The sequence below is a fragment of the Carcharodon carcharias genome, chromosome 19, assembly GCF_017639515.1.
Source record: "Carcharodon carcharias isolate sCarCar2 chromosome 19, sCarCar2.pri, whole genome shotgun sequence".
Classification (NCBI taxonomy): Eukaryota; Metazoa; Chordata; class Chondrichthyes; order Lamniformes; family Lamnidae; genus Carcharodon; species Carcharodon carcharias.
Genome location: NC_054485.1, coordinates 22,465,253 through 22,490,333, shown reverse-complemented (window position 1 = coordinate 22,490,333; position 25,081 = coordinate 22,465,253). Strand labels below are relative to the sequence as shown.

Below are 25,081 nucleotides of genomic sequence, written 5' to 3'. Positions count from 1 at the left end.
TTCATCTTCTTCCACTCTGCAGTTTAGTTTGGAAACCATAAGTCTATTCACTTAGATGCGCTAAATATTTCATCTTCTGTTCACATATCAGAGCCAGTAATCAGCTGAGGACGACCTGCGGCAGAGATTTGAAAACACCCAGAAAGGATTTCCATACGAGACTGAGTCCAGGGCTAAAGTCAAAAATTAACTTAACCATATCAGAAAGGAGGGGAAGCGAGACAGATAATGATAAAGGCAGGCTGAGAGTGATTTGAAAAAAAATAGAGAGAGAGAAAAATACGTAAAGAGACATTTAGAGTCCAAAACAGAGATAATGATGGGCTGGATTCAGTGTTGGCAACCGGGTCTTGCCCACTGGTTGGAGAACAGGTTAAAGAAACCAACGTTGCTTCTATGGGGGTGGCCTGACCAAATTAAGTGACTGTTAGGCACTTACCCACCCAGCACAGGGCTTTTCCTAGGATTTAGGAATCTGATGATTGAAATCCCGCCCGTTGAGAGCCGCTGGCCAATCAGAGGCAAGCTGCTCTCCATGGCCAGGAATGCCACTGGGACCGGTGGCTGCTGCCGGTAATGCTCCAGGGTCCTCACCAGAGATCATCACAGGATCTCTGGACACAGGTGAGTGAGGGCGGGATGGTGACTGCGTGGAGGGGATTCATGGGAGACTGGGGAGCAGAGGGGTTGGAGGCAATGGCAGGGGGTGGGCTTTCAGCTTCCTGATGCTGGGTCCCTTGATTGAGGACAAAGTGCCTGAAAATGAGGCTCCCACCACCCTGCCCCAGTAGGTCACTTGCAAAACTGACAGGGTTGCTTGGCAGCCTTTGAGAGGCATGGGAGAACCATACGATGCCCATTTAATCCCTGAGCTACCACTAAATTCTGGTGGGCTGAGGGATAATTAGTGTCAATTGGCTCGTTAATGAGCCTAATTGACATCCTGCCATGAGCAGAAGAGTTTCTTGCATCGGTCCCTTCCCGCCTCTGACTTAATTGCAGAAAGTTTTCCTGTTGCCAGGAGACTAACAGGCGGCTTCTCCCTCGATTAAATGGGCCCGGTTGCTATGTTTCCTGCCATGTTGGGCTGGATTAAATTCCGCCCAATGCCTCTATGTTACAGTATTGATACGGTACTAGAAAGGGCAAGTTTTGATCAGGTTTTCCACTCCTGATCACCACCCAGTGATCCCAGCTGAACGCAAATGTGAGAACTAGATCATGCTTAACTTTGTATCTTCACTTTTAAGAAACATAATGACATCTGCCGCCCACAGATGGAGGATGACCTCTTTAAAGGTGTGGAAGTGTCATAGTTATGTTATGTTATGCACTAGCAATCTTGGGAGGTCTGGGCTATTAGCCATGAATCACATAAAGTTAGTGTGCAGGTATGGCAAGTGACTAGGAAGGCAAATGGAATGTTTGTGTTTATTGCAAGAGGAATGGAATATAAAAGTAAGGACGTTTTATTGCAGTTGTTCGAGGCCTTGGCAAGACCATATCTGAAGAACTGTGTGCAGTATTGGTCTCCTTATTTAAAAAATATATATAATCGCTTTAGAAGCAGTTCAGAGAAGGTTCACTAAACTCATTTCTGGGATGAAGGGCTTATCTTATGAAGAAAGTTTGAGCAAGTTAGGCCTATACCCACTGAAGCCTAGAAGAATGAGAGGTGATCTTATTGCAAAATGTAAGATCAGGAGGGGACTTGATAGGGTGGATACCTGGAGAAATCCACTGGGAATCTATTGGGAAATGTAAAAATAAGTCGGGGAGGGGGGATCTTAGTGGATTTAATATAAGTTAAAAAAGGTAATGGAGAAAATAATGGGACTTAAGATGGACAAATCTCCAAGACTTGATAGTTTCCACTCAGGACTTTAAAAGAAATAGGTGATGAAATTGCAGATATATCGGTCACAAATTTCCACAGCTCTCTATATTTTGGAGTTCCCCATTTGAGTTGTAAAATTGTGAATGGCACACCATTATTTAAGAAATGAGGAAGGAGAAACCAGAAAACCACAGACTCATCAGTTGTGATGAACTTCCTGGAATTCAACATCAAAGACAGAATTGTATAACCCGATCAAAAGGAGCATGGATTTGTGAAGGGTAGGTCATGTTATGACTAGTTGAATTTTTGAGTTGGTCCCTAACATTTTGAAGTAGGGAGTATCTATAGATGTGGTGATCTTTCAGAAGGCATTTGAACTGTGTGACAGATGTGTATACCGGGAGTCAACTGGAGCTTTCAAGACTGAGATTGATAGATTTTTATTGGATAGAGGTATCAACAGATATGGGGTAAAGATGGATAAATGGATTTGAGGTACAGATCACCCAGGACCCAGTTGAATGGTAGCAGCAATCATGGAAGAGGTTGTTGTGATGATCCGAGGGAGTGGCGGTGATTGGGGGATGGGGAGTTATTGGTGGTGTTAGGCTTTGATGATCAGTGAGTTTTTGGGGTTTGTGATAAGGATGATGGGGGATGGGTGGTGATTGGGGGTGAGGTGGTGATTAGGTACGAGTGATGTGAAGGGGAGAGGGTGTGCTAGGAAGGTGATGGGAATCAGAAGAGAGCCAGGAAGGGAAGTTGGTGAGGCTGGTGTCGAATGAAGCTTGAATGGGCAACCTGCAGACTCAGAGGCAGGACCCAAACTGACACTAAATAGCTCATTGCTAGACCATAATGGTGAGGGATATCGACAACATGGGAAAGAAACTGAGGCAGAGAAAAGAGAACTTGGGGCTTTACATGCTGTGTCACTACTTGTTGTGCATGAGTCATCCCCAGTGGAAAGTGATATGGGAAGGTTGTAACAAATGTTGGTCAGTGGACTGTGAGCTATTCTTTGATGGCCTTTGTGGTTGAGGTACCAGCTGGTGCAATACTTACCCATGGAGACTATGAGTTACCAGCTTTGATTCTCAGTCTCTTCTGAGTGAGCTGATCTTAGCTGGGGTCACAGTTGGGTTCAGTGTCCCAGACAAGGGAAAGGAGCAAACAGCTGGCACCCTGCTCCTGATATAAAAGCAAAATGTTGTGGATGCTGGAGATCTGAAATAAAAACAGAAAGTGCTGGAATAACTCAGCCGATCTGACAGCATCTGTGGAGTTAACATTTTGAGTCCAATACGACTAATGGTTACCCAGTCACTCTTGCTGGCAAATGTCCATATGTGGACACCAGATGAAGGTCAGCTTTGGCTATGATGTTTTCCACAGATGAATAGCCCATCAACAATGAATGTCTAGTCTCGCCCATGGTATAATAGGCACTGGCATGAGGTACTGCAAAACATCTGGCATTTGTGAACCCTATCCCAACATGATTCAGCAGAGGAGTGGAAAAAATTGAGCAAAAATGCTCAAGAGAGTGGAGTAGGGGTGCCAACTCTAGTTGGACGTATTTCTAGAGAGTTCATCAATGATTTCCTGCCACCAACCAATGCATCATCTCAAATAGCATTATCTGCAATCTCCAATATTTTTACAACTAATAAAATATTCAAATAAAATGAAGAAAAAACCTTTAAGATTTTCTTTAATGCCCTTGTTTCCTATCGTGATTGCTCCCAGCAGTGTCCTTAAGATGATTTCTTTAATTCCAGGAGAATCAAGGGCAGTCCTGGAGGGTTGGCAACTTTAGGAGCTGGACTGGCAGACTGACCGATGCTGACAAAAGGATCACCAAACTGCAAGCAGAACGGAGAGAGGGAAAGAGTTAAGACCCGCTTGTGTGAGGCAAACCAAATGACCTTTCGGTACTTTAGTGACTTGCTCTATTTACACAGGCTGTTGACTGCAATGGGGGAGGGACAGAGAGGGAGAGAGAGAGACAAAGAATTCTGTGCTTGCTCGAAAGTCAACATTTGCTCTTTGAAAATCCATTGGGCTCACTTTAGTATTCAGCACGCACGGTGCATCATGCATTGGAATGAGGGTCTGCGCAGCTAAGATTTGCCTACAGCACCATGTATCAAGCTGATTGCAGCAACTATCCGGGGCCTCTCCATAGCAACTCAGAGGTTGCTAAGATACCACATTACTGGAAGAGCCGGATAAATGGCCAACAGCTTCTGTCACTGTCAATATTTTAAGCTGGATTATAAATGATTTGGCACCTTCTGCAGCGTTGGGATGTTTAAGGAGGTTCTAGGGCTGCAGATCTTGGGGCAGGGGCAAGAGGTTTCAGGGGGTTTGTTGGGGCATTTCACCCTGGAGTTTCCTTTAAATCATTTTGGTGAACCCAGCATTGTCTCTCGGGGGCGGGTGGTGTTGGGGGGAGGGGAGGGGTGGGTGTGCTGCGGAAGAGCTGCACTGCTTTGAATTTGTACGAGGGAGCTTGATGCCTTGACAATGCAATTTTTTGGCATTTTAAAAAACTTTTTTGTAAGGAGAGCCCAAGGACACTCATTTCCATGGGCCATGCCTTTGGGATTTGCTTGACTTTTTGGCCAGTTCTCACCTAAGATCCCTTTGATGGAATCCAAACTAGGGGCATCTGTTTTAAGATATGGCGTAGTCGCCCCAAACTGAGCTCAACTGTTTAATTGGTTAAATACTCCTGGTGTCCGTGGTAATTCTTGGTTTAAAGCAAGGTCAAGTAGGTCATCCTGTCTGAACCCCTTTGAACGCTTACTACCTCACTCCGGCCAACTGTATCCCATGATGAGTCTGGAGATCCATCGCAGGTCAGCTGATGATGCTATTTGTCTGGCACTTGCCCACTTTCACAAGGCTCCACCAATTTGTCTTACAAAATCATGTATTTATCAGTGTCTCAATAAGCCATTCCTGCCTTGGATCTTAGGATTGCCAACCTTCCAGGAGTGCCCTGGAGTCTCAGGGAATTGAAGATCCATCTCTGGGATACTGCTGTGAGCAAAACCCGGCAGAATTATCATCGGGGCATTAAAACATTTATTTTTCCACTTTCTTTCAACACTTGGGTTTATTATTAGTTATAACAATATCAGTCATGGGGGAGGTGGGGGGCTGCTGTTTGACAGTCAAGGATCATCCAGTCAAGTAACGAAGAGTCTGTTTGCTTTCTAATTGGCCAAGGGAAGAGCGTCCAAAGGTGCACATGTTGGGTAACCAATGGCAGGAGCGCAGGGGCGGAACTTTTGGGGCCAGGGGTCATATGATGATGCCTCCAGGAATATGTCCAACCTGAGCTGACAACCCTACCCTTTTTTTTATATTGTTTATCACTAGCTAGCCTGGGAGCAGCCATTTTGTGCTCTACCACACTCTCATTAGGAATTTAGACCAAGTTAACAATATAATTGGAAGTCAAGAGAATGGCTGGCGTGAGAAATGAAATTGCCAAATGAATAGATAGAAAGATGCTCTTTGGGCCTTTGTGACCTTTACACTCCATCTGATTCAAGTTGGGACAACGTAGAGGAGAGTTTTGCTTTGCATCTTACCTGTCCTATGTCAGAGCTGGGAATGGCTGATGTGACAGTTAAGAGGCAGCTTCAGCTGGTGCTTGGCCTGTGTCCCACCTGACCTTATTCTTGGTGCTGACTCTGAGTGTCCAGAATGGAAGTGATCCATTACCCAGCACTAACCTTGATGAGAAAAAAACATCAGTCCAAAATAACTAGAAGGAATTCTGCTGCAGTGTTATCGCTCCATTTATATAGATTTTGCATGTCTGTGGGGGAGTGCTGAGAGAGCTCAGCTGAGATGGTTTGAATTCAGTGGCTTTATGTTGGAATCCACCGTCACCTTTAGGGCCTTGTGAAAGTGAGAGAGTGCCAGGCACAAATAATGTCATCAACCGACCTGCAATGGATCTCCAGACTCCTCATGAGATACAGTTGGCTGGGGTGAGGTAGGGGTTCAGACAGGATGACCTACAGGGATGCAGCATATCTCAGTGAGAGTCAGCCCCTCTGATGGAGTTGGGATGGTGGCGATAAATAAAATGAATGACATTCCTCTTTAATGTGATTTTTTTTTGCGCACAGTCCGAGGGAGTAAGTTTTTTTCCTCTCCACCACCCTTTAATGAAAGGATCAGGAAGCTGGCTCTTGATTTTCTGGTTAAGCAGCACTGTATATATGTGCATCTATGATTTAGGCATTTATAAAATGCAGGTTGCAAGGAGCAGTTCTGCAAGGCATGACCCTATACAACTCAGCAAATAAAAATCCTCACAGATGGCCACCTCTGGTTCTGAACTTTTTAGTCCTTTCCCCCATCTCACACTGGGATACAGTGTTCTGGGGATTCTGTACGCCCCCAGTATCCAATGCCCATTTATCATGTGTGAACCAAGGTGGGCTTCATTCTATAATTATATAAGGGTGGGGGAGTGGGACTGGCTAAATTACTCTTGCAGAGAGCCATCATGGGCTCAACCAGCTAAATGACCTCCTTCTGTGCTGTAATCATTCTATGATTCTGTAACCACAGAAATCATTGGAATCCAATTTGATCCTTTCCAATCTGACAGCATAAGTTATACAATTATCTGCAAGAGTGACTGGGCAGTGGAACACAATGCGTTTCTGCTCTCAATTGTGCTGATGTGGGTAGCAGTGTCTCTGTGGCAGGTGGGAATAGGGCTGTGGGGAGAATCAGAATATTAACTTCTGCTCTGAAGAGGCTAAGTCAAAAAAGAGAACTGGTTGTCACAGTTCAAAGAGAACTGGTTGTCACAGTGTAAAGATCCTATGTGAAATGAGGAAGGCCAGAATCACTCTGGTTCGGGGTGGACATGGGTTGACTGAGAAAAGTTTGGATCATCAGCATTCTCAACCTTATGAGTAAAAATTGACAATATCTCAGCCTGGTGCAGGGCTAGGAGCTCTCTTCTGGGGCTGGGACATAATATTAGGATGGAATGGAAGGTGCCCTTGTTCTGTAACCTCACCTTGGAATGCTTAATACTAACCCTGACATGCAAAGGGCCCCATTCCCCGGCACTAACATACATCAACTTGACAAGCACAGTCTACTCTGTTGTGGGACCTATGTTTTCTCCCGTGAGAAAATGCTGCATATGCACTTTGAGGTCCAAAAGTCATCAAAATATTAATCCATCCTCACATCTCCGCTCCTAAGTACTTTGATACATTATTGCTGCAGAAGGGTTCTCCTTTGGGGCCTGTCAGATAACATTCTCCCCCTCAGCCTCAGCCTCAGTACTATGCCTGATCAAGTATTTGATTATCTTTGTTGATACCCATCATAATACAACAACCTCATGCATCTTTTAAAGTTATCAACAGTGTTGGTAGAAGCTCAAGAGGAGGTGACGGGCCTTAAGATTCTGCCCTGGGAGAGGAGGGAGGTGAGGGAAAAAATGCACCATATTAAAAAAAAACTTGTAATGAAACTTGAAATAGGAACACAAAAATCTGGGAACACTCAGCAGGTCAGTCAGCATCTATGGAGAGAGGGAAGCAGGGGGACTAAATATTTCTGGTCAATGACCTTCCATTCTGGTGAAACATCATTGACTTGAAACATTAACCCCTACCTTTCTCTCTCCACAGTTGCTGCCTAACCTGCTGAGTGCTTTCAGCTTAGAATGAGCTGGGGTGTTGGTGGTGCCATGATATTGTCACTGGGCTGTTAATCCAGAGATGAGTAATGCTCTGGGGAACCAGGTTTGAATCCCACCACAGTAGATGGTGGAATTTGAATTCAATAAATATCTGGAATTAAAAGTCTAATGATAACTGTGAAATCATTGTAGTAAAAACCCATCTGGTTCACTAATGTCCTTTAGGGAAGGAAATCCTGCTGTCCTCACCTGGGTCTGGCCTACATGTGACTCCAGACCCACAACAATGTGGTTGATTCTTAAAAATGCCCTCTGAACAAGGGTAATTAGGGATGGGCAATAAATGTTGGTCACATCCCATGAACGAATAAAAAATATATATACAGCACAGAAGAAGGCCATTCAGCCCCATCATGCTTGTGCCATCTCTTTGAAAGAGCTATTTAATTATTTGAACTCCCCTGCTCTGACCTCATAGCCCTGCAACTTTTTATCCCCTTCAAGTATTTAACCTGATTCCCTTTTAGAAATTGCTCCTTAATCTGCTTTCACCACCCTTTCAGGCAGTACGTTCCAGATCATAACAATTTGCTCTGTAAAAACATTTCTCCTCATTTCCCCTCTGGTTCTTTTGCCAATTATCTTAAATCTGTGTCCTCTGGTTACTGCCCTTGCTGCTAGTGGAAACAGTTTCTCTTCATTTATTCTGTCAAAACACATCATAATTTTGAACACATCAATTGAATCTCCCCAGAACAAGCCCAGCTTCTCTGGTCTCTTCACACGCTTGTTTCAGCACTTTCGGTTTTGATTTCAAATTTCCCAACACCTGCAGTGTTTTGAGTTTTGCAATTAAACTTCTCTTTGATAGTGAATAAATGTGGAAGTTCCATTTCAGTTATGACCCCAAGCGGCAATGGATTGAATTGGAAGTTTGTTTGAGACATGATAAGATAAATAAACACAAGTTCTTTCTTTGCGGACTGCTAGCTGAACCGTCCCCTGTAACACAGTCATTTGACAGGCTTCACTCCATTCTGATGCTCCCGATGCTAAATAATATAGCCCTTCAAGGGAAAACAATTTACGGTGCTATATTAGGGAGCGGGTTTAATTGGATAGCTCTATCAAAGAACCTACACAGACTTGATGGATTAAATGGTCTCCTTCTGTGTTGTACCTTTCCATGTTTCAGAGGGCACTGCTTCCTGCTTGAAGTCCTATCTGTAACTGGCCGTCTTTGAGTTTGAAATAATTTGATTTTTGAGCCAGAGCAGAGGATGGGCAAAGATCTGGCAAATTAAGTGTAGGGTGGAATTTTCGGCTGGCAGTGGGTGTAATTGGTGGCGTGCGTGGACAATATGGCGCGATTTTTCACGATGGTGGGGAAGGCAGGTTGCTGCCAGCCGGCTGCGTTTCCTGCCAATGGTCGTCAGGGAGCTCACTGTAATACTTCAGCATGTTGTTAAAAGGCCATCCTGCCAGGCTCTTGGACCCCCCGCCTACCAAACCCCCCCCCCCGGGCAGATCGTCCGTCCACGTTGGCGGGAAAGCACGTCGACGTGTTGCATAACAACACACAGACGGCGTGCACTTGGCAGCCTTCACTTTGGGGGAACTAAGGTGAGCGAGCAGCATCGTTTTCCACAGCTCGCCAGGGTCGCCTGTTGCTTTGCAGGCTTCAGCTTCAGGAAAGCTAGGGGGGCCAGGAAGAAGTACCACTCTGTCTCGGAGGCGACTGGTGGGGTGGGGGGGGTGGGGGATGTGGGGAGGGTGGTGTCCGGGGGCAACTGATGCCCTGGTGTTGGATCCCGTGCACAAGAAATCGAGGCGGGGGGGGCGGTGGGGGGGGCTGCAGGGTAAGCGAGGGAAGCAGCCACGTAGTCAAGACGCCTGTATAAACCAACCATTCCCCTGCAGCTAAGACAGTTCAGGCGTAGCCACAGTGATATGATTGGGCACTAAGATAAAACTAAAATACTGCGGATGATGGAAATCTAGAACAAAAACAAAAATACCTGGAAAAACTCAGCAGGTCTGACAGCATCTGCGGAGAGGGATACTGTTGACGTTTCGAGTCCGCTTGGGGTAAGTCTCCTAGCCTACCCGCCCACTCAAGCAACGTGGATGCACCAAAGGGCCAACAAGCATTCCAGACCTTACCACCAACCTCCCCCACCCCCCACCACCACCCCACCTGGCCCCTCTACTCCCCCGTCTCTTGCCCCGCCAGCACAGACTGCGAGTCCGCGACCACTTTACTGGACTGCGGAGCAGTTGGACTGCACGCATTGTACAATCTCCTCGACAATGTTGGCCATGTAGCAGTCACTGCTGGAGGCATGCACAGCCCCTTGCAAGCTAAGCAAACCGGTTAGGAATTATCTCCCCCATGTCGCAGTTTGACAAGGCAGCCATGTAGTGCACTCATCTCTGGCCATCTAAGGGTGACCAGCACTCTCCGGGAAGCATTAAGGGGTGGTCACACAGGACCAGGAAAGGTGCTAAGTTCATCCATGCTAAACACGTCTCTCTCTCTCGCTCTCTTTCAAGTCGCAGGAGGACCACATCAGGAGCATAGAGCCTGGTGACCTAGCTGTATGCCTAATGGCCTACAAAGAGCAAAGAAGATGGAGGAGAGAGTGACTGAGGCTCCTGGCTGCACAAAGGCAGGAGCAGCAACCTCAGGAAGAAGGAGCTGTTGGGGCTCCCGCACACACTGCCCAGGAGCGACAGCGAGCTGTGGCTGGTTGGCGCTAGTGACACCCAGGTTCTATAGACGCCGCCTGCCATTCCTGCAGATGACTGAGGACCAACGTCACTGACAATTGCGCATGTCTAGGGACCTGGTGGCTCACATCTGCCACTTACTCCAGGACTTGGCGCCAAGGGGACATGGAGGGCCTCCAGTGCCAGTGGCTGTGAAAGTGACTGTGGCACTCAGTTTTAATGCCAGTGACTCCTGAAATCACAAGCCATCACCCACAAATGCATCCATGAGATCACGGATGCCATCTTCTTGAAGGCTCACAGCTTTGTGCATTTTGCTCGGGACTGGGACAGCCAGGATGCAAGGGCCATTGGATTTGTCCGGATCTTGGGATTCCCACAGCTGGGTGTGCAATCAACTGCACCCACGTGTGGCGCTCAGGTCTCCATGGCTCCACCATGGACTACATCAACCACAAGGGATTCCACTCACTGCATGTTCAACTGGTGTGCGGCCACCAGGAACACATCCTGTAGGTGTGCACATGGATTCCAGGGAGTGTGCATGATGCTTACATCCTTAACTGGTCACAGATCTCTGAAGTCTCCACAGAAGCTGCAGGGATGGCTCCTTAGGGACAAGGGCTAAACCGTGCACAAGCTGTACAACTAATTCTCCTTAACTGTCCTAACCCTGCTGCTACATCTTGGTGCTCCCCAGACATCCACAGCGGAAGTGGAGGCAGCCTACTGACTGTGATGCCCTGTCTATGGTTACTTTGGCAGGTGTCCTCTGGAGGGCCGAGGCTTGGAGGGCCCCAGACTGCTTTTGGGGTCTTGCTGTGTGGCAGTGGCACCCTCCTTGGCCTGTGGAACTGGAGCTGCTGAGGTCACAGGAAGAGGGGATTTGGATAGGCTGGACACTCCCAGAGTCACCTGGGTGGATGGGCCCAGAGTGTACACCTGCAGATCCTCCTCCCTATTGGTGCCCATGGGCCCCTGGCTGACTCCTTGAGGAGCATGGGTAGCTGGAGCGAGATTGAGCTGCCCCGCTCCCCTCTTGTGTAGACACTGTTGTAGGCCAACTATGGCATAAGCAATGCAGCTGAGCCCACGCAGCAGTGCAGGAGCGATGTCCTGGATCAGTGTCTCCATGGCGGCAGCCATCCTACCAGTGCTGACCTCGGTGCATTGGCCTGCTGGCTCTATCACTTCAGCCTGAAAGCCGATAGACTCTCCCATCGTGCCTTGCAATCTGAGGAGTGCATCGGACGTCCCTTCCTGATATTCCCGAGCTTGCCTTTGCAGCTCCAGCAACTGTGATATGACCGAGTCCAGAGGCTCCTCATCTGACTTGGACTCAGCAAATTTCTGGCCTCCAGCAGTCCTCCGAGTGCTGGGGACCTGGGAAGTCCCTGCTGCTGCCTGCTGTGGATCAGACAGTGCGATGTGCTCACCAGATTGTGATCCTGTGTCTACTCTAAAGCTAGGCCCATCCGAGGTGTGTGTCTCTGCATTGGTGGAGGGTGTGGGTGAGCTCTGTAACCGAACTTTGAGGAGAGTGCCTTCAGATTCCCCTTCGGAGGTTTCTTTGGTGCTTGATTGGAGGCCCTGGATCATGTCGGCTGTTTGGCAGATGTGCCTACGAAAGCAAGGAGTGCTAATAAGTGCATGGCAGCGGCCTGTGAAAGAGGACACACCACTCATGGCCTGGTTGTCTGATGGATGTTGCACTATTGGATCCTCACTTGGTACAGCAGCGTCGACCTCACCGTCAGCACAGGACCAGACCCGGTCATCGCCGGCCAGCTGGATGGCTCTGTTTTCAAAGTCTGTGAGGGCCTTGATTTCAGGCATTCCGCCACTGGTCTGTGATCTCTCCCTCTTGTGTGTCTGCTTGCCCTGCACGGATAGAGATGGGGAGAGTGCATCAGGATGTTGGTGCTGACCACCGCTGCCACCGCCTCCCTAGCCAGCTTGGTCATGTTGCTGCCCATCCTGGGCCAGGTGATAAATGTGCCTGGCCTGTGCAAGTGATGAGTGATCCCATGGACCGGGCTGAGGGCAATGATGGCAAGTGAGTGAATGGTGACAGGGATGAGGAGAAATTTTTTTCTCCCAGAGAACGGTGAGTCTTTGGAAACCCGCAATCGCCGTCGGTGGGTAGGACACCATTTTGGCCGCCCCCTACAGCAATTAAGTGTAAATTTGGGAAAATTCCACCCATAATGTGGGAAAATGTGAAAACGTAAAAAAGTATATTATCTAAATGATGAGAGATTGCAGAGCACTGAGATGCAGAAGGATCTGGATGTCCTAGTGCATGAATCGCAAAAGGCTGGTGTGCAGGTACAGCAAGTAATTAGAAAAGCTAATAGAATGTTATCATTTATTGGGAGGGGAATTGAATACAAAAGTAGAGAGGTTATGCTTCAGTTATACAGGGCATTGATGAGACCACATCTGGAGTACTGTGTACAGTACAGTATTGGTCTCCTTATTTAAGGAAGGATGTAAATGTGTTGGAAGCAGATCAGAGAAGGTTTACTAGACTAATACCCGGAATGGACGGGTTGTCTTATGAGGAAAGGTTGGACAGACAAGGCCTGTAACTGCTGAGGTTTAGAAGAGTAAGAGGCGACTTGATTGAAACATATAAGATGCTAAAGGACCTTGACAGGGTGGATGTGGAAAGAATATTTCCTTCTGTGGGAGAAACTTGAACTAGGGATCACTGTTTTAAAATAATGGGTCACCCATTTAAGACAGGGATGAGGAGAAATTTTTTTCTCCCAGAGAATGGTGAGTCTTTGGAACCCTCTTCCTCAAAAAGCAGTGGAAGCAGAGATTTTTAAGGCAGAGTTAGATAGATTCTTGATAAGCAGGGGAGTGAAAGGTTATCGGGTGTAGGTGGGAATGTGAAGTTGAGGTTACAATCAGATCAGCCATGATCTTATTGAATGACAGAGCAGGCTTGAGGGGCCTACTCCTACTCCTGCTCCTAATTCATATGTTCTTATGGACTTTCCACAAGATTGTGATAGAAGATGGGAGGTAGGGATATAAAAATAATTAACAATAGAGCAAGGACAATTTATGTTTATACTGCAACTTTCATGTATTGAAGTGTCCAAGCTGCTCTATGGGAGGAGCAGTGGCCATTGACTGTAAATAACAGTTAAAAGGTAAGCTTTGAGGTTGCTTTGGAAATTGGGGAAGAGGTGCAATAGACTTGAGGGATCCAGAGTTGCTAATTGTCTAGGATTGTCCTGGAACCTCCAAGATTAAAGATTAATCACTTGGACACTTTGTGAACAATCCATGAGAATAAATGTTCAAAAGAAATTGTGCATTTTTGTTATTTTCTTTCAGCACTTTGGTCTTTTAGCTGTAAAAATATTGGAGAAAGGAAAAAGGCTGTTTGAACGGATGGTTGGAGGTGGGAGGTCATGTGGTGCAAACTCTTGGAAAACATCCAAACAGAGTTGGCATCCCTAAACAGGAAGCAGCCTACAGCTTGGGATAACTAGGGTTAGAATGCTTTGCACGACATGAGTGAGACATATCGGAGCCAAGCTCTGACTCTGATGTGTTGGCTCTCTGACTTTGGCACCATTCCAAGATCTCTACTCTCCTCTTACTCTGCCCCCTTGCACATCCCCCATTCCCTCTCCCTCACCTTTGGCAGCCACCCCTCAATCTAGGCCCTAAACCCTTGAATTCCCTTATTAAATCTCTCTGCCTTAGGAGTCTCCTTGAAAACTTGCCTCTTTGACCTAGTTTTTAGTGACCTCTCATAATATCTCCTTCTCTGGCTCAGTGTCAGTATTTATCTGATAAGTCTGCTGTGAAGAGCCTTGGGATGTGTTACTACATTACAGCCACTTAACATATGCTTCGGAGTTGAAAGGGTTAAACTCCTCATCTCACTTGCTCGATTCTGCATTCCCTGACATGCAATTGCTGCAGCGTCTATTGTATGGATGGATGCCTCAGGTAACACAGGTTGGCACAAGAAGAGGAAGTTGGAAGGATGTGAGGTTGGCAAGGGGAAGGAAAATTGCCCCTCCGCATTTGAAGTGGCAAAGAAAGACATATGTGATCTCACTTGCTTGACTGTTTGCCCCTGATTAATGATATCAAGGGGAGGCTTGTTCTGTATGGTCATTGTGATAGTCCAGCTGAGGCTGAGAAATCGGCAATGTATCATTTCTCCCCAAGCTCATGACCTTATCCACAAAAAAAAAATAAAGGGAACTAAAAAGGATAGACATAATCCATCCCCCCCCCACACCACCCACCCCCCCCCTCCCCATTTACGCTTCAGTGTTAACGCACAGCGGCACATCTTACGAAATCTGGGAAGGGGCTTGGGCTGGAAGAGGCTGTCATGTGTCTGTGCTGCGCAGGTTCTAATCAAATTCATCAGGGCACTTTTATAAAATATACATGAGCAAAGCTTCGGCTCCATACACTTCCCAGGATGCTTCACGGCAAAGAGCAGCAGTCTTGTGGCATATAAAGCAGTGTGCTTCCCTTGCCCACCAAAATGCAATTGACGGCAGGTGTTGGGTCTGTCATGTTTGGGTAAACATTGTACAACAGGAGTTTTGGCATCTTCTTGTTTATTTTTTTTATGTGCGTCTCCCTTTTTTATGTGTGACGTATGTGCTTTTATCTATGTGTGTATATATATATATATTATATATATATAGTCCTTGTGAAAACCCGCGTGGAGTAGCTGAGCGGCATGTGTTTTTTTTAAGGTAAGCTGTCACTTTCGGAGAAGAGAACAGAAGAAAAGGTCTTGGGCTTGCATGGTGAGTGACTCGATTGCGGGGTTTTTTTCTGTTTGTTTCTCTTATTGTGCACATTTTCCTTTTGTTCCCTTTTTAATACTTCTTCTGCTTCTTCTTCGCTTTCCAAGTTTTGTAAACAAGTGCGCAGTGGGTTCGAGCTGATCTCCTGGCAAAGGAACAGTTAGAATTCTCGGGGAGAAGTGGCTGGGTTGCGGATCGTAGAGAATAAGCTGGCACTCAGTTGGCACTGTGCCAAAGGCTTGTATTGGGAGGGTTGCCAAGCTGGGTTGTCTACAGTGGAGGAAGCGAAGAGAGAACAGGGGAGGCGGGAATGTGGAAACTCAGTCAGCCAGTTGGCGTGCGCACACGCACACACACGGACACACACACACACTAACACAAACACACACGCACACACAGACACACGCACACACACTCACACACACTGACATAGACACGCACACACAGACACACAGACACACATGCACACACACACACACACACACACACACACGCACGCACACACACAATTTAAATATTTTATTTGTCCTAAAACCCCTGAATAAGAGAGAGAGAGAAGGAAGGGAAAAAAATTTGGACAGGGTCCTGTTGCACAGACTCAAAGCTCTTTCGAAGAGCGGAGCCAAAAGCAACAGCCATGGTCAGTCTCAGAATCTGTGGGCCTTGTGGATTGGTTAAGAATGGCAGAGACATTGCGGGTTCAAACTCATGCCGAAAATCTATCCTCATTTGCAGCGGGGCACAATGGATGTAATTGTATTTGCAACAATCATTTAGATTCTCATGATTCTGTGTGCAGAAGGCAGATAGGGTGGTTGGACAGTAAAAACCAGATTGATTGATAGGAAATTGCTCGTCAACCTGGCATTGAATGAATCTTAACCCTCCAGGCACTGTGCCAGTCAGTATGCCAGCTGGATAAAAGTTCCTGATTATTCAGCAAGGCAAGAGTTAATTTTTGTTGTGATGCTGGCCTCTGTTTCCCCACCCCATCCCACCGCCCCCCCACCTCACAAACAGTATTAGAATCTAACATCTTAACTCAGTTTGATGGAGTTGCACTGCCAGTGGAATAATCCAGAACAATAGTGAGCTGGTTGTCAGTTGCACCCAACCCTAATTACTTTTTCTTCTTGCTTGCAAGTGGAGTATGAAAGTGTTTCGTACCCGCTGTGTTGGATTGTGCAGTTTGTTCGAGTAGCAGATTGTTTTGGGTGCTGTGTGCCAGCTAACAGCTTGGCATTGCTCAAAGACTTGAAATTCATTTGATGTAAGCTGGCATTTGTTACATGCCAGGAGGTGATTTATTTATTTATTCCACACCCCCCCCACCCCAACCCCCCACCCCTGCCCCAGGCTTGGCTGTCACTAGGAATCATGATGGAGGCAGTCATCTGACACATTTGCTAGGATATGGATACCCACCTATACTTCCCTCACCTCTGCAAGGTTTTCTGAAACTTGCTTTGAATGAAAGACCAGTCGCAAAAAGCACCTATCAAATTACATTGTTTTTAGACCCAAAAAGTTCTTTGTCCCTACCACGACTCATTGGACTGGCAGTAATCTCAGCTCTGTGTTAGAAGGTTGTGGTTCAAGACCCACTCCAGAGACTTCAGCACAAAACCCAATCTGATACTTCCAATGCCAGTACTGAGGGAGTGCTGCACTGTCAGAAGTGCTATCTTTCAGTTGAGACATTAAACCTTGGTCCTGTCTGCTGTCTTATGTGGAAGTAAAAGATCAGACAGCAATATTCAAAGAAGAGCAGGGGAGTTCTTCCTGATGCCCTGCTCAATATTTATCCTTCAATAAACATCTAAATTCAGATGAGCTAGTCTTTATCAAATTGTTTGTGGGAACTTGCTGTGTGCAAATTAAGTGCCACATTTCTGACATGACAACATTGACTACACTTCAGAAGTACTTCATTGGCTGTCGGCTGTTTTGAGATGTTCTGAGATTGTGAAAGGAGCTGTTTAAATGCAAGTCTTCCTTTACAATTGCACAGTTACAAGATCTGTTTGCATGCAAGTGCATGCATATGTAGCATTTTTGACTTTTCTCTGACTCAGCTATTTGCATGGTTGAAGCAAAGGCGAATGCATTATTTAAAGGAAAAATTGATAACTATTTGAAACAGAGGAAAATACAGAGAGCAGTGCTGTGTGATAAGTTTTGGAATGATTTAGCAAAAGGTGCCAGCACAAATTTGATGGGCCAAATGGCCTCCATTGTGCTGTAAACATCTATGATTCTATAACTATATGTAACTTCCTGCACATTTCTACAATGCAAACCAGACACCGAAGACCTGATTTGAAAATAGAGCTTCTCTGAACGATGTGAGTAGCCAAGCCATACAGACCCAGAAAGGTTTGAATTTAGCTCCTCTTCTAGTTAATCTCAACAATTGCAGTGATAAAATTGGCTTCAACGCTCCTCAGCTTGGATGGCCGAGTTCCCAATTGTGCTGATCAATTAGTGGACATTGCTGGTGGAGATTGAGTGACAATGGGGTTTGACATATGTCTTCTGATGCTGATCTTTTGTGCATGCCTCACTTATTTACCCCACCATTTGTAGCTGTTTCCTCAGTTACCTACCACACTCTATGATTCCCTTCCTAAAACCTTGCACCCTGCCACTTTTAAGATCCCCGTTAAAACCTACCTCTTTTTGTCATCGCTCATGATATTTTTTTTTGGTCAGCATCTATTTTTGTCAGATTATGCCTCTGTGAAGGGTGTTTTTGTGACATTAAGGTTAATGCAAGTTAGTACAATGGTTTCTTTAAATGTGTCTGGAGATTGGATGAGGACCAGATTGTGTGTGTTTCTAGCAGAGTGGACATGTGGATGGTGCTCTAAAAAGTTACTGGTGTCCTTGGTGTGGCTTATTTGAAGAATTCCCTATGGTGTTGCTTATTTGGAAAGCCTTTGACAAAGTCTTATGCAAAACTAAAGTCTCTGTAAACACATGATTGGGGCTGGATAAGAAAAAAGTATAAAATGTAGGAAATGGAGAGGGCTATTGAGATATCAAACTGGCAGTGGTGAGTGGGAAACTACAGGGATCAATGCTTAGTGATCAATGTGGATGAACTGGATGACAAATCCATTATAAATTTTCGAAATTAGCAGACAGTTCTAAAATAGAGTGCAGGTGAAAAGGAGAATGGAGGTAATAACTTGCAGACAGATAGAATTACATATATAAAGTCACATGACTTGGAGATGTCTCAAATCACTTCATAAAGAGTGAATTACATTTGAAAGATATGGACTGTTGTGTAGGCAAAGACTTTCAGCTTTGCAAATAGGCATACAAATGATAAATGAAACTTAATGCTGACAAATGTGAAGTGCAGGAAGGAATCAGCGATATAGGTATACATTGAAGGTACTGAATATCACGAGGGAACTGTGAGTTAGACTGGGGAGTGAGAGCAGACCCATCCTTTTTAATTTCTAGACAACTTGGGAAAGCAATCAAAGGTAGGTGAATATTGGGTTACAGAGACAAAACTGCGGAGTATATGCCTACAGAAGTAAAAAGATTAAGGTGTCATCATTGGCTCAGTTGGTAGCACTCTTCCTCCTGGGGTAGAAGATTGTTGATTCAAGTCCTACTCCAGAGAATGGAGCATATAATCCAGACCGACAAAGCTGCAGCACTGTTGGAAGTAGTGTCTTTTAGATGAGATGTTAAATTGAAGAGGGGGTGCAGACAAGAGCAAGACTGATCCCGAATGTGAAGCAGATTTTCTCTAACAAGTAGCTTGATAACCAGACATCACAAATTTAAAATAATTGTCAAAAGAACTAGAGGGAAAATTAAGAGAAATAATTTCATACAAGGAGTTGTTAAGACCAGGAAAGCAATGCTGGAATGAGATTCCATAGGAACTTTCAAAAGGCAATTGGACATGTACTTGAAGGGGACTGATTTGTAGGGATAAGGGGAAAAAGCTGTGGACCGGAACTAAATTGGACAGTCCTTTTAAAGAGGAACTGGCACAATGGGAAGAAAGGCCTGCTTCTGTGCTGTAAACTCTATTCTAAGATTATGTGATTCTTGGATGAGCTGTGAGGTAAGATTCAAAAAGTTTGAGCCTAGACATAAATTGATTAATAGAGACCTAACTCAGGAAACATGAAATATTTAATGGCAAAGATGTACTGAAGTTAGATTATTATTTCAAAGTAAATAAAACTGATGACATAAAGTTAAATTGGTGAGAAGTAAATTTACATCTTGGAAATTCGTTACTCAAGAGTGATTAACATATTGAAGAAATTCAAGTCACAATTGGGTGCAATCCCAGATGTCCAGCCTTCTGCCGCGTGGGGTGCTTTTAACTCCCAGTTAATCTCCTGCTCAAACCAAGTGGGTAGTGCTTGCTGGCTACTGGAGGAAGCAAGGTTTGGGCAGGAGGAGATTGTCACTGGAGACCCAAAGGAGCAGCCCCTAGGTTAAAGAAGGCTATTAATGGTCACAGAACCAAAGCAGGAAGATGGCTTTAAGATATAGATCAGTCAGCACATAGATTAGCAGAGTGTTTGCAGCACTGAAAAAGGTCCTTAGATGTATATGTCAATGTTTATGCTCCACAGAGGCCTCCTCCCATCCTACTTCATCTAACCCTATCAGCATAACCTTCCATTCCTTTCTCCCTCATGTGGTTATCTAACCTCCCCTTAGATACATCTATGCTATTCACCTCAACCATTCCATAAGGTAGAAAGTTCCACATTCTCTGCATGGGTAAATAAGTTTCTCCCAAATTACCTAGTGATTTTATTGGTGACTACTTTATATATATATATATATATATATATATATATATATATAATATGGCCCCTAGTTTTAGAAGCCCCACAAGCAGACAAACGCTTCTCTATGTCTTTCCCAATTTTAAAGACTTCTATCAAATCTCCCTTCTAGAAAAAAAGAGCCTGTTCAATCTTTCTGGATAAGTTATAACCTCCCAGTTCTTGGATCATCCTTGTAATTTTTTTGCACCTTCTTGAGTATCTCTGTATCCATTTCATAATATGGAGATAGGGTCACAGGGTCATTTGAAACCTCAGGGGTAGTTGCCCTGCTCTTTTGCAAGTTGCACCAGGCTCAGGGAAGGGTCTGATGCTCAGGATTAAGATCCATGGCAAACGGCGGTGGAACCAGTGAACTTTCGTTGGTGATGGCAGAAGAGCTGGAACCTCGAGGGACAACAGCTGCTTACAGGTGGAGGATCCTTCAGGAAGAGGACTTGTGTTTCCTTTAAGCAACAGGAAACTACCTCATGTATTCTTTCCCCTAGCCATATTGTTCGTTGGTCATTGAAATTGAAAATGAGAGGCTGCTAAAAGCAACTGAAGAGGAAAATGCAAGACTCTGGTTTGGAGGAATGAGCAGAGGACTTGCCCTTGGGTGGATCACTACTACAATTCAGAAACCAGAACTATGCATGGCATTCCAAGTATGGCCTAGCCAAGATTCTATTCAAGTTTAACATAACTTCTCTGCTTTTCAATTCTGTTCCTCCAGATAATGAACCACGATGTTTGTTTTCATGATTTAACTGAGTGGCGGAACATGTTTGAGGGTCTAAATAACCTACCCCTGCTGCTTGGTTTGAGGAGGACATTGCAAGTGGGGAAAGCGGAAGTGCAGGGGAGGGTCAATGTTCACTTGTGGTCTCTTGTTCCTCCCGGCCTACACACAAACTTTGTTTGTATTGTCTACCCCTCCTGGTCCAGGATCTCTTGCTGTCAGATTATTCTTGGAGGGAGACCATGATGGACACAGGTTATAGGTTAGAATTATGGTTGGGCTCCATACACCTCATCAGAGCCCAATTTGCATATTCAAAGAAGGGTCCCTGCCACCTTTCACAGCTGCCCACTTGCCAGCTCCAAAATGGGGGTTAAGGCTGCAAGCAGTCTGGAAGAGGGTAAGTGGCTGTGGCCATTTTAACTACCTACTTGTACTGTCTCTGATGGACAGGAAGGGTCAAAATTGGCCCGGGTGTGCTGGAGCGCTAGAACAATGAACTTGATGGGCTGAGTGCCATCATCTCATACTTGCATTTTTTCTTGTGAGTCACTGGTAGGTTTTCAATTTGCTCATTTTCGTTCTGGTCGGTTTCAATGGAGATAAAAATCGGGCCGATTCTATAATGGGTGACAGATTCACAGCACCAGTTTGCGCTCAGTTTGTTCAGCAGAAAAGGTTAGACCGTAGGGGTAATTCAATGGAAATAAAACATCTCAAATGGTACCGTGGCTGCTGGATCTCCCTGTAACTGTCGCCTGCTATGATATCAGAAATGGAGGTGGAACTTTTGGAAAATCTGGGTACCAGAACCAAATCTAATCAAAGGCTAGAGATGCTGAGGCTACTGACCTCTACAAATGCCTTGAAAATAATTAGGAACCACCACTGCATTCCCCCACCCCCCAACCTTCTTCTCTGAAGAAAAGCTGGTGTGAAAATATATTTAAACAACAAGGCAACTGTCAAGCATTAATTTGCATATCATTGCCAGTTATTTACATATCTGTTATAACACAGACACACCCGAGTCCAGATAAGCACGTGCCGATTTTGCACGCCTTTGTATCACAGTCGATTGAACCATTTATTCCAATGGTCCATTCCAAACTAAATGGAAATGCTGTGAATACAAATATATATTTGACACAAAACTCATTAACTCTCTAAAACGTCCTGATGAAATGTGGCAGTGGGCTGTAGCCGAGCACCAAGACCCAGGTAATTAGGGAATGCTTCGTGCTTAGATCAATGAGCAGGAAGAGATTTGGATCATTAGAATTCTATACGATAAGAATTAATTGGGAGACGTTTGTTCCTCTGGGACTCTGCAGAGTGGGAGTGAATGGGAAGTGATTTGATCCATTGTAATTCTCTACAGTGGGAATGAGTTGGGATTCTGCATATTGATATTAGTGAGCCAGTTGGGTTTTTTCAAAGCTCTGAGAGCTTCATGCTTACTTTTACAGAGACCGAGGGCTGAATTTTCAAATGGGAGTGAGACCGAAGGCGGATGGGCCTACAGTTTCCTGCCGCTGGCTGGCATGCCACGTTCTCCCACTATGGTCCAGCATCCAGACTATTTTCATTCGGGGAAATTCAGGGATGGGGGATGTGGTCAGCGGTTGATGGCTACCCACTGCAAGTGGCAGGTAGCCCATTTGGCAAATTGAAAGGCCTATTAAGGCCATTCTCCACACAATGACTGGAATTTTCCAGTTGGCATGTGGGCCTCACACTAAGGCAGAACTCCAACCAGCTAGGGAGCCCTTCACCCTGCGCCCAGCTATTGGACCACAGATTTGGAGTGATGGTGGCGTACTGGTAATGTCACTGGACTACTAATCCAAAGGCTAGGCAGGTTAATGCTTTGGGGAATAATAACTCAATTTACCCACCTTGGTTCTGTAAGCCTTAATACTCTTACCTAACAAAAATTCACCAATCTCAGTTTTGAAATTTCCAATTGCCACCACCACCACCACCACACCACCACCATCACCCCCCCCCCCCCCCCCCCCCCCCCCCCCCCCCCCCACCACCGCCTCATCAGCTTTTTAGGGAGATGGAGAATTCCAGATTCCCACTACTCTTTGTGTGAGAAGTGCTTCCTGACATCACTAAATGGCCTACCTCCAATTTTAAGGTCACGTCCCTTATTCTGGACACTTCAGCCAAAGGAAATAGTTCCTCTATATCTACCCCATCATCTCTGTTAAATATCTTTAAACACCCTCACTGGATTGTCCTTTAATCTTCTTTACTCAAGGGATGCAAGCATTACCTACCCCTTATAATTTATCCACTTTTAGTCCAAGTTTATTCTGGTGAAAGCAGAAAATGCTGGAAAAACTGGCTTTTAGCTCTGGAGAAGGATCATACAGATTTGAAATATTAACTCTGTTTCTCTCTCCACAGATACTGTCAGATCAGCTGAGTTTTTCTGGCATTTTCTGTTTTTATTTCAGATTTCCAGCATCCGCAGTATTTTGCTTTCACTCTGGTGCATCTGCGCTGCATCCCCTCCAAGGGTAATATGTCCTTCCTGATTTGCAGTGCCCAGAACTGAACGCAGTATTCTAAAGGGGGGCCAATCAGAGTTTATATAACCGTAATTTTATGTGAGATTGGCTGCTAGAAATATGCATACATAACAATATCGGCATGGAGCACCCCGCCTCCTCCTCTCACTCATCCCCCTCCCCCCCCCACCCCTCCCCTCAGACCAGGTGCAGCACAGTTTACAGGCTCATTCGTTCTCCCTCAACTCCACTCCCTCCATACACTTTAACCCCAACCTTTAGCTGACTGTATGGCAAAACAACATGGTGAGGTTTCTGTGTCCCACAGCAGTTACCCTTGTACAATGAGTGAATGTGTCGATTGGAGCTGAATTCTGAGCAGCTTTGTGCTGAATGACTGTTCCCACTAATGGCCGGACTCATTTGAAGTAAATGAAGCATTAAAGGACTTTGCTGGTGAGATTTTTTTTTTAACAGCGCAAAGCTTTGAAAGGGTTACCCAAATTTAATCTCCTCGATGACCTGTCAACCTTTCCCTTATCCTGATCACAGAAGATGGAGCCACATTCAGTAATCCGCCCTTGTATCTTTCAATTTGTGAGATGCGCGGATTTATCGTCCCACTGATGGTCACATATAAGCTAAAACATTTGACTGATCTCCAGCTAAGCCTGCCTGAAATTAGACTGACATCTGCCTGGAATCCATTCTCCAACAGTGGGTTCTTAATTTGTCCTCAAGCGCCTGAATTGCACGGAGGATTTGTCGGGTCTTGCTCTGTCCCACCACAGAAAAATTGCCCACATGTATCATTATTATACACATTATCTGGACTGGAGATTGTCATTCTCCAGTTCTGACCAAAGGCCAGTGATCTCAGATGTTAAAAACAAAAAACTGTGAATGCTGGAAATCCAAAACAAAAACAGAAACAGAAATACCTAGAAAAACTCAGCAGGTCTGGCAGCATCGGCGGAGAAGAGCAAAGTTGACGTTTTGAATCCTCATGACCCTTCAGCAGAGCTCAGATGTTACTCTGTTCCTCTCTGAATAACGCTGCTTGACCAGCTGAGTGTTTCCAGCACTTCCTGTTTTTATTTCAGATTTCCAGCATCTGCCGTACTTTGCTTTTGCTTTAGATTTGAGCTGTTCCCTTGACCAGCACTGACATCCTGCCCCCACCCCACCCCTCCACCCTCCCCCTCACCCCTCTCCCCCACCACTCCATTCTCCCTCACCTTTCCACTCTCCCCTCATATCTCCATCTTCCCCCACAGCTGCATCCTCCCCATCCCTTCATCCTCCCCCACCTCTCCAACCTCCCCCACCCCTCAAAAATTCCCCATCCTTTCATCCTCCCCACACCTCCATCCTCCCCATCCCTTCATCCTCCCTCACCCCTAAAACCTTCCCCATCCCTTCATCCTCCCCACCCCTCCATCTTCCCCCACCTCTCTATCCTCCCCTCACCCCTTCAACCTCTCCCACCCCTCCAACCTTTTTCCAACCCTCCAACCTCCCCTGCCCCTCCAGCCTTCCCCACCTCTCCAACCTCCCCCACCCCTCCAGCCTTCCCTATCCCTCCAAACTACCCCACCTCTCTGTCCTCCCCCCACCCCTCCAACCTTCCCGATCCCTTCATACACCCCCACCCCTCTAACCTCCCCACCTTGCTAGACTCCCCCACCTCTCTATCTTCCCCCCACCCCTCCAACCTCCCCACATCTCTATCCTCCCCACACCCCTCCCCCACTCCTCCAACCTTTCCCCACCCCTCCAACCTCCCCCATTCCTCAATCCTCCCCCTCTCCTCAATCCTCCCCCACGCCTCCTTCCTCCTCTACCCCGCACCCTCAGTTCAATGAACAGGTTCACCAAAAGAGGGGACCACCAGCACCAATGATATTGTTGCATCACAGATAATGTTATGGTCTATTCC

At 45.9% G+C, this 25,081-nt stretch overlaps 1 long non-coding RNA gene across 2 annotated transcripts in view; it reads left to right on the top strand.

Annotated features, from left to right (window-relative positions):
• LOC121291706 overlaps nt 1-25,081 on the top strand; it is a 170,255-nt gene that overhangs the window by 53,526 nt on the left and 91,648 nt on the right. The window contains exon 4 of one of the 2 annotated variants that reach the window (XR_005946054.1): nt 15,011-15,048. The exons of the other annotated variant lie outside the window; for it this stretch is intronic. This is a non-coding gene — a long non-coding RNA (uncharacterized LOC121291706). Of the gene's footprint in view, nt 1-15,010; nt 15,049-25,081 lie in introns of those variants that run through there. 2 annotated transcript variants of the gene reach the window in all.